Here is a 13,195-nt window from a genome sequence, read left to right on the forward strand (position 1 = left end):
GATCGAGGTAGAAAAACCCTAAATTTTCTTATAAAAGGAGAGTGACCCCCCTCATTCTTATACCTCGATCGAGCTCCTCCTCATCGATCAATTTCGGATTTGCGGGAGGTCGACGAAATTGCGGCAGCGACGGAGAGCGACCGATAGACTACGACGGAGATGGACGTAGCGGGAGAGTCCAGGTAAGGCTTTTTTTATGTAGCTTTTTTTTTTGAAATCTATTTAAATTTTAGTTTATAGGAATAATTATAAAATATTTCTAAATTTCAAATGCACTTACGATATTTTTTATTTAAAATATAAAAATGTAAATATTTTGTTTCTTAAAATCATCTTTAAAAAAAAGAGATTAAAGTTATTTTTTAAATTAGAGCTATTTTTATTTAAATAAAAAAACGTTTAAATTTTAGTTTATAGGAATAATTATAAAATATTTCTAAATTTGAAATGCATTTTAAAGTTTTTTTAAATTATTTTTGGAATTACGTTATTTTTTATTCAAAATGTGAAAATGTAAATATTTTGTTTTTTGAAATCATCTTTTAAAAAAAAGAGATTAAAGTTATTTTTTAAATTAGTGCTATTTTTATTTAAATAAAAAAACGCTTAAATTTTAGTTTATAGGAATAATTATAAAATATCTCTAAATTTGAAATGCATTTTAAAGTATTTTTAGAATTATGTAATTTTTTATTTAAAATGTGAAAATGTATATATTTTGTTTTAAAAATCATCTTTAAAAAAAAAGAGATTGAAGATATTTTTTAAATTAGTGGTATTTTTATTTAAATAAAAAACGTTTAAATTTTATTTTAAAAAATGATCTTTAAAAAAAAAAAAAAAAAGAGTTTAAGGTAGCTTTTATGTTATGTAAGTTGTTTAAGTTAGTGAAGTTTTTATTTAAATGTCAAAAAGAATATAATTTATTTTTTAAAATCATCTATTAAAAAAAATTTATAACTATAAGTTTATAAATTACTGAAGTTTTGAATTAAATATAATGTTTTTAGAAATCATGTATTAAGAAAAAGAAAATAAGGGTATAAAGTAGCTTTTATATTATTTTAGTTTATAGGAATATGTAATCTAATTATAAAATATTTCAAAATTTCAAATGCATTTTAAAGTTTTTTTAAATAATTTTTTTAAATTATGTAACTTTTTATTTAAAATGTGAAAATGTATATATTTTGTTTTCTAAATTCATCTATTTAAAAAAAGAGCGATTAAAGTAGGTTTTATGTTATTTTTGAAATTGGTGATATTTTTATTTAAATAAACAAACGTTTAAATTTTAGTCTTCAAAATCATCTTTTAAAAAAAAAGAAAATAAGAGTTTAAGGTAGCGGTGTGCGTTTATCAATCTTTATGTGGAATATTATAGATTATATAGTTGGTTAAGAGTTGTTTCATAATTCAGGTAGAGTAAGTAGGCTGTATAAAACACCACATGGGCATTATCCCTAAAACACCACACCACATGGGCAAAGACCCCAACACTAGAGTGGTTAGATGCATAAGCGTATGGCTAATTGGATCTTCTAAATGCATCAGTGCATGGAAAACATATACGTAAATGATTGTCCAAAGGTATCCTCTCTCCCCAGGCATGGGAACCAAGTGATGATCTATAGGAATGGCCACTAGTTGAGGTGGATTGCCCAACCAAAATAGATAATATTGAAAAGGCCTAATTATTTTCTCAAAGTTCTCGCTTTAAAAGGTCTGTAGTGTCAACCCGCTCTCTTTTTTAATGTGTAGTCCGAGAAATACTAAATGCGCCTTGCTTGTGTATCGTTCAAAGTAATGTATTAAATATCCTTCTATCTCCTCCATATCTATTGCAAACCCAAGGCAGTAAAGCATTCAAAGAAGGTCTTATTAACCAAACCTCTCCACTATCTATCCTTAGTATAGGGGCCATAAGTGGACAATGTGGTCCTTACACCACGTGGAAAAGTTTCCAAAGAGCGAGAAAGGCATTTAAAAAAGTACAATTCTCCTTATTTTGGAAAATAAGTTAATCAAGTATAATAATACTTGCCCCAACCATGTGTATTATCTTGGGGAATAAAATATAGAGATTCTCCTCAATACCATCTCTTAAACCTACAGTCTTGTCAGAATCTGTATAGTTAACAAACACAGATCATAATGAGTCTTCTTACTAGGGTCCTCAAAGTACTGATAAATGCAAAGAAATACAAGGGTTACCAAGAGTGTGTTGCATGTGTGTGTGTATGTGTGTGTGTGTGTGTGTGTGTGTGTGTGAGAGAGAGAGAGAGAGAGAGAGAGAGATTCCACACACAAAAAAAGTGTGTGTGTGCTTAGATTAAAAAGTCCCATCAATAATTAAGCCATACAGTTAATTCCATCAATTGGATAAAAAGTAAAAAAAGGGAAACATATAAGGAAAAAATATTTGAGACATCTAAGTTTAAAAATGCAACAACTAGAGTTTGAAAAAATTTTAATCAAAATTAAGAATTTTTAATAATATTGAGTTTGATAAACATAATATTGAGCCACACATTTGGCCCATCTACCGGCAGGTGCATAGGATGATCCCAATGACATCCTACCTCATCAAGGAGTACGTACAAATAGTTTTCATTACGTAAATAGATTATAAGTCATATTGAATAGAATATTATTTTCATTACCCAAATAGAATATTAATTGCCATGTGTTTTTTTTGTGCATGCGCTAGTCAGTGCACAGGTTCTGGCACCACTATTCGTATGCAGATAGAGATTCTGAGAGCTGAGATGAGGGCACTGTAGGATGCTAGGGCACCCCCTCACTTGGTTGCGAGTCTGGATTCAGTTATTGAGGCCTTGGGTCAATTGGACATAGTTGAGGACGTTGTGGATAGCTTTCAGGCACAAGCTGAGGCAGAGATCACTGGTCATGGCTTGGATTGGAGAGCCATTCGACAGTTGTTTGAGCGTGAGTCACATCACAGGCAAGCCTTAGAGGATATGTTTTGGGATGGTCACACTGAAGCGATGCGACCATGATCAGGGCAGCCCTTGCATATTTCACGTTGTAGGCACCCCATCATAGTAGCACACATTTATCCGAGATATCTGGTTGTGAATGGTGGTCGATTGCCTCACAACCATCAGATAGCCAGGTCATTCGCCATGCAGCTATACGCATGCAGCTATACGCTGAGTTTGTGCTTGGTCATCGGGTAGACTACCTTAGTACCTGTCCAAGATCAGGAGCGGGACATGGTAGGATGGGGCATCAGGAGCGTCAGACTGCAGGTGTTGGCATCGATGCGAGGCACCAGAGTTGCACACTATCCCTGCATCGGCATTGCGAACTGTTGGAGGATGGATTAGGGGGGATCTTCTTTCAGTGGCATCATCCTTGGACCACATGGTCTTTGCCCTATCGAGATTACTTTTGATTCCACCTCCCCCACCTCGATCATCGATGGAGCCTCCCACATCTACACCACCTCCCACATCTACACCACCTCAGCATGAGTTGGAGACTCGAGATGCACGGATTGCAGAGTTGGAGGCATTGTTGGCCAAGTCTAGGGATGAGGTTAGTTATTCTGATTATTTTAGTTTATTTTTTTGTAGCATGTTTTGAACTGAAGTTTTTTGGTTAATTCTCACCATGTACGCGACATGTTTGAATTGCAGGCACATCTATTGCGACAGGATATGGAGTCTCGTGTACAATTGTTGGAGGCAGATTTGGAGGAGCAGAGGATTCGGACACGCATAGCATACCATCATGCGGAGCACTATATTTTGCAGTTGAGACATGATCCATCTTGCCATAGGATCGACCCCAGTGTGGCCCTATACCCCGCTCCTCCTGTAGATGTGCCAACTAGGACACCCATAGACACAGTAGTCATAGCCAGGCTTCCTACCGCCACTTGTGTCCTTTGCCATGAGGAGTTTGACACCGTAGGGTGGTTTGGACTAGGGTGCGGCCACATCGCACATCTCCATTACATGACCCGCCACATGGTGGCACGATCAGTGTGCCCTGTATGCTTTGCTGACATTGATGTGGGTACATACAGAGGACTAGGCATGGATGATCTGTATCCTGGTCATCGTCAGGCCATTGATCCATTCGCCCACGTGGTCTTGACAGAAGACTACAGGGAGGAGGCACAGAGAGCTTTGCTGATGCAGGAGGGTGCTGATAAATCTATGGTTGTAGCGTGTGTTTCACGATGCTTCTCATTGTGGGAGAGGAGAGCACACACAAAGGGATAGGAGACACTAAAAGTGGTGGAGCAAAAGCTACTCTAGCTTATTCCTCTATCATATGTATATGAGTATACATGGGCACTGTATAAGTGGGTGGGCACACTGCCCTTTACCCCAACAACCTCCCACTTAAAGGCAGTGTGCCTTTAAGGGAGTATAGTACACATATAATACAATCAGCCATAGGCTGAAAAACAAGATGACCAGACCGTCATCCTATGCCCATCAACACTTTACAATGTGCAAAGTGCATAGAGGATAAGCTGCTAGCAGACATCAGGTCTGCACGATAGAAAATGACAAGCTGTAGATGCCTATTAACCAAGATCCCATGCCAGATCTCACTGGGAGAGTGAACTCTCACCACCACGTGCTCCTATGCTAAGTCCATAGCACCTGAACTGTCACTGTGCAGAGAAAATGTCTCTGTACCACCTGTGACCATAAGCACATAACCTACAATAGACCTCTGCTAGTCTACCCAACCTGCATCACCTGCATGCTGCTCCTGGAAGCATAAGGGCCTGATGTCCACAACCGCTTCCCTACTGCCAAAATCTACCATAATCATGCTACCAACTCCCACTATAACGGAAGCAAGAACCGGAAGTGTAGCCCCAATGGCCAACATGTGAGAACCAAGTCTCAACATAGTCATGGATGCATGAAGTACTATGGCTGCCATATCAACCATAACTTGTTGCTCAACTGATCTGTGATCATCAAACCTACTGTGTTTCAAGTATGGAGCCAATACAGGCAATGGAGTACTCAGTAACTTCCCCCTCTCATACTGAAACAACCAAGTATTTGAGAAACATCATCAAGACCATGCAGCTCCCACTGCAAAGCATCCCTGTCCATAAGGAACCATATGGCAAGTAACCTCAGAAGGATAGCAACCTCCTGAATACTGAGACCATAACCTGTCTCATTGCACATCACATCTTGAGCTCTCATAATGGTATCAAACCTATGAAGCCAAGCTCGAGGGGATTGCTTTTGGCCATGGAGGCACTTACGAAGCAAACATATCAATGATTCCTGCCCATGCACAATATGACCCTAGTCAATAACTGCAAAAATTACATCTGTCCTGGCATAACTAGCCAATGCATCATACCAAGCATCATGAGCCAAGGTATCCTCCTCACCATGCATAGCCTCATCCTCATCTGCAAGAGGCACTCCGCATCTTGGGAGTAAACTGTAACTGTCCATAGAAGATGCATCAACAATCTCCATAGGAGTGTAAACCTATGGAATACTCGAGACATCTAACCGTCTCTGACCAAAATCAGGAAGTAATCGTGGCTGTCCCAACTTTATAACCTGCTCACCATGGGAAAAACCTCCCACTCCAAGGGATATGGGCTGCCCCTGCAAAGAATTCGGAGGTATTAGTGCACTTACACCCTCCTGGAACACCACTCTCCTGCTAACCACAGTCCTGGGCTGTCTAAACATAGCATCCTCTCTGAAATAGACATTATGGCTGCGTATCAACTCTCTAGTTGAAGAATCCCATAACTTGTAGTCCCTACTGGACTCACTGTATCCAAGGAAGATACACCTCCTCGATCGAGAACCATGAGCATAAGCCTCGCAGCCAAACACACGTAAATGCTCATAACATGGTGTTGTGCGTGTCAAGAAGTCGAATGGCACTCTACCATTCAGAGATCTCCTGGGTGACCTGTTAAGCAAGTATGCAGCTGTCTTACATGCCTCAACCCAATAGCATTCGGTAAGACCTGCATATCGTAGCATGCTACCAATCCTGTCCAATAGAATCCGATTTATGCCTTCTGCCAAGGCATCGTGAGCAGAAAGATGAGGAGTGGTCAACACCCTCCTGATACCAAGTGTATCACATAGATGCTGAAATCTAGAAGAGGTAAAATCTGCATCACCATCAGTCATCAAGCTCAATAGCTTCTTTCCTGACCGATTTTCAGCATTACCCAAGAAGCGTTGAAATGTATCATATACATCATGCTTTTGCCAAATCGGATATACCCATATGTACTTTGTAGCAACATCAATAAATGTCACAAAGTAAGAGGCGCCACCCAGTGAAACGGTAGGCATAGGCCCACAAACTGCACTATGAACCAACTGCAATGGCTCAACATACCTCTCACTAACTGTCTTCCTCACAAAAGAGGATCCTGACTGCTGATCACCATCACAATCATGACATAAAATTTGAGAGACATCCATAACAGGAATGTATCTCAATGTTGTAAGGGCTTCCATACCAGCAGTAGAAATATGTCCAAGTCTGGCATACCATAAACTAACTGATGGCTGCTTACTAATCATAAGCATCTTATCCTGGATGCGTGATACATCAATGCATAAGAGAATCGAACCCATGATCCCCTAGCCATAACCAGATTGCCTCTAGCAATCTTCCATGCATGATCACCTAAAGAGACATGATAACCTACCTCAACCAACTGTCCAGTACTGATCTTGCTTGTAGCAAGTCCTGGTATATGTCTAACCCTCTGTAGAACAAGAATAGAGCCACTAGGCATAACAAGGTGGATATCCCCATAACCATAGACATCCATAGAATGATCAATGCCCATCAAACCACTCTCCACAATGCATTCCTGATATGCACTGAACCATGACCTATGAGGGGTCATATGACATGAAGCACATGGATCTAACATCCAATCACCAAGAATGGGTACATCAGTGGCCAAGAAGGAGATGTCAGACATAGACAAAAGAATGCCTTCATCACTGCTACTGTCAGTGGAAACCCTGGCATCCACGCCTTGAAGCTCAACATGCTTCTTCTCCTTCTTCCTATCATTCTTAACCTTGCTCTTCTTCTTGCATTTTCTTAGCCATTTCCAGCAGTACTTTTTCATGTGGCCATACTTTCCACAATAGAAACATCTAGAGAGCTAGCCTTGCTCTTGGAATTCCCCCTTGAACATGACCTGTTTCTACCATAGATCTACCTCTATAGTGCATATCAAGGCTGTATTTCAGCCCATCAGGACATTTCAGCCCATCATGCTGTAACATAACACTATCATGGTCACACATCCGGCATATACGAGTATAGAACTCATATGCATGGTAGTCTACACCTTGTACATCATCCTGTACCTGCAAGTAGACTGACTTCGAGAGTGATGACTGAATGATAGAGCATGCTTGCTCATCCATGTCATCCCAATCACTCTGTTTAATGCTATTAGGCTTGACACCTTTGCATTGAATGGGCTTATGCTGCCTCTTCTGCACTAACACATCATAAATCTGCTCTTTCCAATACTGAAAGTTTGAACCATCCAACCTCTCAATATCAAAGAGGGCACTACCAGCGGTAGATGCCATATCTGTGGCACAATAGCTCACAACCAAAGAGCAGTATAGTGCAATAGGCAACCCAAATGACCAAATATATAGTGTTGTCCAAACCAATCAGGTCTCCAAATAAACTGGCTGATCCAATGCTCAAAAGCACTCAGCCATAAAGAGGCATAAACAAGAATATATGCAGCCTAGTAACCTGCCAATACCTGGTAATCCAAGTAAGAAATGCACTGAACCAAATAAGCAATGCCTACTCAACCAATGGCAATAGGAGCCTAGCTCAACTGTCCATAAACATCAGTGTGGCATCCACCAATGCAAATCCATAATGCATCAAAATGGCATTTACTGCATCACAAATGCATCATCTCAAGTGTGCAATCCTTTGGCAACAAAATCAAGCATTCACCACTTGCCAAATGTGCCAAAATGACTTGCCAAAATGCCAATAATGCCCTTGGACTGAAGTGAGATCCCAATCACTTTCTGTAATTTACTGTGAGTTCCCAATTCATTGTTGTGCAAGAGAAATTCCAACAACAATACCTCACAGCCACTTTGGGCAAAATAACACGCTATCCCTATCTTTGAATAGCGATATCTTTTCACTGAAAGACTGGATGCCAAAGTTGTAAACAGCAAAGTTGTAGCTGGTAGAAAGATCTACAACTTATCAGTGACCTCAAGAGCCAAATCCTTGTGGATTCTCAGATATTCTCACCTGAAAAACAACTTCCTGCACATTGGTCACAAATAGACAGTAGACTGTAACTTTTTGTGGTTTTGTAGAGGCTATAACTCCTGCAACTTATACTAGATCAACTTGCTTCCAAAAGCAAGCTTGTAGTATGTTCTGTGAACTACAACTTTTCAGTTTGGCACAAAGTGCAATTCTGCACCAGGAAAGAGATATTCAGTCCTGAAAATGACTGTTTTGTCATAAAAACAGCAACAGCAGCTTCCTTGAATGTTTGCTACCAAGTGACATCATGAGAAATACTATGGGCATACATCAAGTATCCTGCAAGTCAATGAGCACAAACCAGCTCAAACATGTATCCACTTTCATGCATAAAAGCGTACCAAATACCTGTCATAAATCTGTCAGAGTCTCCCCTATGAAAAGTCAGTATAAAAACTGAAGGACCAAAGTTGTCCAAAAGATATAAATAAACCCAACAAATCAATGCAAAGTGACTATCAATGTCACTGAACTCAGCATCAAGACACCTCACAAATGTTACCAAGGCTATATTTTCTGCTCAACCTTGAGACCTCTCATAGCATGTGAGGAATGATGCATCGAAAATGTATCAATTGACAACCAAAATGGCATCCAAATGGCATGTACCACTATATAATTTGTGCATCCAAGTAAGCGACAATATCATGCATTCGTTGTACCCTTGTGACATCTGCAAAAAGAAAAATGGCACTGTACTTGTGCTGTCACTGTTTTTAAACAGCAATATCTTTTGATCCAAAAGTTGGATTAACTTGCATCCAACAACAAAGTTGTAGTGTTTTGAAGGCTACAACTCTCTAATTGAACACAGCGGCAGATTCTGCACAGGTGAAAAGATATACAGTCTGCAAAATGGCTGTCTGCACACTGATCACGAACTGTCCCTATTTTGGACAGTAAATAACTCTGTACTGTAAACTTCGGATGACCGAGTTGTCAATAGAGAAAACGTAGCCCTTTCAAAGTTCTTCGACTCCTCTGATGGGCACCGAGCCTAAATCCTTATGGATTTGCAAATACTTGCTATTGAAAATGGCATTTTGCTCACTTTTACTATCTGAAATACTGTCAGATTTCCAAACTAAAAACAAAGAACTCACTCTTTTTCTCCAAAGTGGATGTTGTTGCTATCACTGGGCTGCTCTTCCTTTGCTCACGGGAAGGAGAAGGGTATGGAGAGAAAGAGACTCCTATCTACTCCATCTAAGAGCTCGCAGTGGCTCACGAGCCATCTGCAGCAGCTGCATCTACAAAGAGCTTCCCTACAGCCCTCTCCAAACAACGCTCTCCAATGAAGGCTCAGCCTCAAGAGTGCATCGCTCAAAGCTCCAGCCTTAGCAATAGCAACAAGCCTAAACGGTGCTTTTACGACCGAGCTCCAAGACACAAGCTGCCTCTAAGATCATACGACAACTTCCAACGACTGCTTGCTCCAGCCACCTCCAAGACTCACTCTATACCTCACGGGAGCCTCTCTGATGACACCTCCACAGTGCAGCTCCAAAAAAGGCAAGTGCCTCTTTCTAACGCCCTCCGCGGCCTACAAAGCCTAAGCTCTAGCACTCTAGGCTCACAACTCCTTCAATGCCCACTTCTGTAGCTTCGATGACTCCATTGAACTCTCTCCTCAAGCTCTTCTCCCGGAGCTCAAATCAGCAGATCAGCATAGCTATGGCTGCCCCATCTTCTCCACGAGAGACATCGATCCAAAACTCCTTCAATGCTCAATCCGCACACACCACAAGCCCTCGCGAAGCTCCCCACAAATCGAACACCACGACCTGCTCTGATACCAGTTGTGGGAGAGGAGAGCACACACAAAGGGATAGGAGACACTAAAAGTGGTGGAGCAAAAACTACTCCAGCTTATTCCTCTATCATATGTATATGAGTATACATGGGCACTGTATAAGTGGGTGGGCACACTGCCCTTTACCCCAACACTCATATGGTGATTTCATGCTAGGTGACGAGGCACGAGTAGAGGAGGCACGCCGTATTGAGCGAGAGGCAGAGCTACAAACATCATTGCAGCAGTGGGTGGAGTAGTAACTTGGGCGAGGCAGAGACCAGCATCTTCTACATGTAGAGACGATTACTCGCGCTGGATTTGAGGCACGAGTATTCGCAGATGCATGACTATGGGAGTTGAGATGCCCATACATAGAGGAGGCGAGGGAGGCAGAGATGACAGCGGTGGCTCGTGCAGCATGCCCTCCTCTTCACCAGGATGAGGCTAGCCTATCTCATGCAGGAGATGAGGCTGGCCCATCTGATCCAGCTTTGCCTGAGGGCACACAGTGGACGGTTGGGTAGCGGGTCATACAGGAGCCACATCAAAGGATGACTAGAGGATCATATGTGGAGTTATCAGATTCTGATTCAGGATGATTATTTAGGCTTCACACATTTCTTGATGATGATGTACACATTCATTTTGGTACTTTCATGATATTGTTCTTACTTGTATGATGTATGAGCATTTTCGTACTTTCATGATGTTCTTCACACTTTGTTTATCTCAGTTTATAGTTTGTTCAAATCTAACATAAACATTTGAAATTAGGAGTATGATTTTGAATTTCGAATATCTCAATTCACACATCTAATACATAAGGTATTTAAAAAAGAATGCCATGTGAAGTAATTGTAAACATTAAGCATTGAAAAAGTGTTCAAGTATAAGGTCTCTCTCTCTCTCTCTCTCTCTCGTGCTATGAACTTTATCATTTTGAATATCATATTGAATTTCGTATATATCAATGCTTGCAATTATTACACTAAACCTAAGAGCCATGCGAAGTTCCATCCCCATGTGTGTATTTAAAATTAAGAGTATGATTTTGAATTTCAGATATCTCAATTCACACATCTAATACATAAGGTATTTTAAAAATAATGCCGTGTCTCGTAATTGTAAACATTAAGCATTAAAAAGGTGCTTGCAAAAATGTACGTATTATACCTTCCACGTGGCACATACCAAATTAGTTGGAGACCAAATCTTGTGTGGATGTACGTCTAGGCTAGCCTAAGAGTTGTGTGAAGTTTCATCCCCAACAGGGTTTAGGATTTAGGGTTTAGGGTTTAGGGTTTAGTCGTGCTAGTAGGGATTGTAAAAATGTACGCATTATACCTTCTACATGGCACAAACCAAATCAGTTGGAGACCAAATCTTGTGTGGATGTACGTCTAGGGTAGCCTAAGAGCCGTGTGAAGTTTCATCACCAACAGGGTTTAGGGTTTAGGGTTTAGTCGTGCTAGTAGGGATTGTAAAAATGTATGCATTATACATTCCACGTGGTGCATACCAAATCAGTTGGATACCAAATCTTGCATGGATGTACGTCTAGGGTAGCCTAAGAGACATGTGAAGTTTCATCCCCAACAGGGTTTAGGATTTAGGGTTTAGGGTTTAGGGTTTAGTTGTGCTAGTAGGGATTGTAAAAATGTACGCATTATATCTTCTATGTGGTGCAAACCAAATCTGTTGGAGACCAAATCTTGCGTGGATGTACGTCTAGGGTAGCCTAAGAGCTGTGTGAAGTTTCATCCCCAACAGGGTTTAGGGTTTAGGGTTTAGGGTTTAGTCATGCTAGTAGGAATTGTAAAAATATACGCATGATACCTTCCACGTGGCACAAGGGAGGTAGCAAGCTAAGGGTGTCCACTTCCGGACCACTTTCGGGTGAGTGTGACACCCGCTCGAGTGAAAATACAAAGGTTTTGCTTCGGTCTCCTATACCTCGATCGAGGTATAAGCTCCAATGAAAATCACACACGAGCACAACCGAGCCTAGCCCATACCTCGATCGAGGTACGTATCTTTTTTGCCGAACCGAGCCTGTACCTCGATCGAGGTTTGCTGGCAAGCCAGCTACACATGCCACATCTACCTCCTCGAGGTATTGTGGCCATCCAGCCCAACCTCGATCGAGGTCACGTGGCATGTCCAGCATACCTCGATCGAGGTATGTGCCATCCGAAAGGGCAGCCAACAGGGCGGCTGACATACCTCGATCGAGGTATCGTGGACACATGACTTGGCATCCCGTTTCTGCCAACACACCACGATCGAGGTATCGTGGCATGTCAAAACCTCCATCGACGTGGATGTACCGAGATGTATGGGCATGTCACAATACCTCTATCGAGGTATCGTGGCATGCCAATACCTCGATTGAGGTATATGCGCCGGGATGTATGCGCATGGAAAGAATACCTCGATCGAGGTAGGTAAACCCTAATAATTATTATAAAAGGAGAGCGACCCCCCTCATTCCGCATACCTCGATCGAGTTCTGTCTCATTCACCGATTTCGGATTTGCCGGACTTCGACGGAAGAGCGCGAGCGACGGAGAGGGACGAACGGACTTCGACGGAGATGGACGGAGCAGGAGCGGGAGAGTCCAGGTTGGCATTTTCTTTTGTGTAGCATTTTCTTTTATGTAGCATTTTCTTTTATGTAGAATTTGATTTAATTTTAGTTTAAAAGAAAAATTATAAAATGCATTTTAATGTTTTTCTGAAATTTTAATGTTTTTCTGAAATTTATGAATTACGGGATTTTTTATTTAAAATGTGAAAATTAAATTTTTTTTTTAAATAGAGCTTTTTTTAGTAAATAAAAAAACGTTGATATTATTAATTATAAAATATTTATAAATTTGAAATGTAGTTGAAATTTTTTTTTTTAATTTTTAAATTACGACATTTATAATTTAAAATGTGAAAATTTTAATTTTAAAAAACGTAATTTAAAATTTTAGTTTATAAGAAAAATTATAAAATGCATTATAAATTTAGTTTTTCTTAAATTTATAAATTACGAGATTTTTTATTTAAAATGTGAAAATTGAT

The sequence above is a fragment of the Dipteris shenzhenensis genome, chromosome 23 (assembly GCF_047967505.1).
Source record: "Dipteris shenzhenensis isolate YYH24624 ecotype China chromosome 23, Dip_SZ_1.0, whole genome shotgun sequence".
Taxonomy (NCBI): Eukaryota; Viridiplantae; Streptophyta; class Polypodiopsida; order Gleicheniales; family Dipteridaceae; genus Dipteris; species Dipteris shenzhenensis.